The sequence below is a fragment of the Colobus angolensis genome, unplaced genomic scaffold, assembly GCF_000951035.1.
Source record: "Colobus angolensis palliatus isolate OR3802 unplaced genomic scaffold, Cang.pa_1.0 Scaffold155, whole genome shotgun sequence".
Taxonomy (NCBI): Eukaryota; Metazoa; Chordata; class Mammalia; order Primates; family Cercopithecidae; genus Colobus; species Colobus angolensis.
The window spans coordinates 2,606,058-2,608,105 of NW_012114655.1; positions in this window are offsets into that span (position 1 = coordinate 2,606,058).

Sequence of the window (2,048 nt, forward strand, 5' to 3'; positions counted from 1 at the left end):
CCTGGCTCTCTTGCACCCCGAGCCGGGAAAGTGCGCCTGGGCGCGCGCCCCGTGTTGGCTCGGCCGCGTCCCTGCTCCTGGCGGGCGAAGACTCCCGCAGGATCATGCATATTCTAGCAGGGAGGAGGATCCCTCCGAGGCTCACCAGTCACACCGCCTTTGTTCTGCTCAGCTTCTAGACTATTCCAGCTCGCCCACGTCGCCGCCTCCCGAGCCTCCTGTCTTTACCTCCAGCCCCCGTTTCTCCTGTGCAATGCTCCCAAGCAGCACTACCACTCTTCCAGAAGGCACTGTGGCCTCGAACTTGGAGTTGTAGCAGAGGAAGGAACTAGGGCGCGAGACTGGCACCTGCCTTCCGTTACTGAGACCCCTCCAATGGGGCCGCAGCCGGCAGCTTGGCGTTTGCAGTGCTGGACTTGGGGGAAGGAGGTCAGAAGAGGGGGTCGGGCCGAAGTCCTGCACGCCAGCCGTGGGCGTGGAGAGGTCACTGTTCCCTGTGTGTGGCTGCTCCCGTCCCAGTTGACGGCTTGGCGCTGCGCTGTCTTCTACTTGTCTTTGCTCAGCTCCGTCGTCCCTCCACCTTCCAAGAAACTACACGGTCTTTTTCACTGCGGAGCTGGCCTTCTTCAGGAGAACAGACCCCAGCTCGCCCGGGTCCCCCAAGAGGCGCTTCCCCTACCCTCAGGCCCGCCGCTGCTCTGTGGCCCTTCGCTCCTCACCCAGCGCACCTTCCCCTCTCCACTCTTGCTTCAACTTCTCCTGCTACCGGCTGGTTTCCCTCAAGCAAGCCAACACATTCAACCCTGTCCCACCTGAACCACACAACACCTTCCATCTCACGCCCCTTGTTAGCTCCACCAGTTTTCCTCCTGCCCACTGCAGCCAAGAGTTAGAAAGGTCGCGTCTGACCCCGCCTGTATTCCCCTCCTGCTACTCCCGCCTCAGCCCCTGGCAGCCTGGCCTCGACGTTCACCCCACAGGGAAAATACTCTCATCAAGGTCATCCAGGGCCCCCAGGGGCTAAGTCTCAGCCACGAGGTTTGGTCTGAGGTCTGGTCTTTATTTTCTTCGCGTCTATGTGGCTCCTGCTTTGACTCCTCCTAGAGACTGCATTGGGTTTCAGGCTGTCCCTCTGGCTGGTGCATCCGCGCTCCTCCACCCAGGGGTCCGAGCGCAGCCTCTCAACCCACACACATGTTCCTGACGGGCTGACTGCATCCTCCATAGTCTGCCCACTCAGCTCTCACCGTACCCACCGCGGATCCCTAGCCCAGCCCATCCTGCTGACCGCCACCGTCCCGAGACACACCGCCCCCACGGTGCCGCAAGTGTCTGGAATTCACCTTGCCAAGGACTGAGCTCATGCCCCGTGCCACCCTCACACCTTCTACCTGCTCCTTTCTCTCTCTGTTCTTTCTCTGGAATAAGGGCCCCTAATTTTCCAAACCAGAACGGTGGGAGTTATGCCAGACTCTATGTTCTTACAAACCCCAACAGTTACTGCATCCCGTTGAGTATCTGTCCTGTTCTTTCTGTGGCGTCTGCCACTGCTGTGGTCTTAGATGACTAACAGAGCTGGATTTCAGAGGCCTCCGGAGGGTTTCCACTGCCTCCTGTCTCATTTCAGTGCACCTTGCACAATGCTGCTACTGCGGCAATACAAACCCAGCCGCATCACTGTCCCCATCATCTACAAGCCCCGGGCCTGGTCCTTCTGGCTGGGTTGGTATAAACTCTCCCCTTCTTAGGGCTTACCCCATCCGTCCTAACACTCCCAGTTCCTGAACAGGCTGGTCGGGTGCGTGTGCTGCTTGTGTCTTGGGAATACCTGGGGACTCTCTTTTCTGGGCCAACCCCTAGTTATCCTTCCAGCCTCAAGCTGGGCCTCACTGCCTACCTCACACTGGGGGTTAGGCATGTCTTCTCATGCTCTAAGGGAGCACCAGAGTCTCCGCTCGTCCCACCCATCACCTTGCACTGTGATGGTTTAACTGTGTCCTCAAAATTCCACTAGACTGCTGTAATCCCAGCACTTTGGGAGGCCGAGA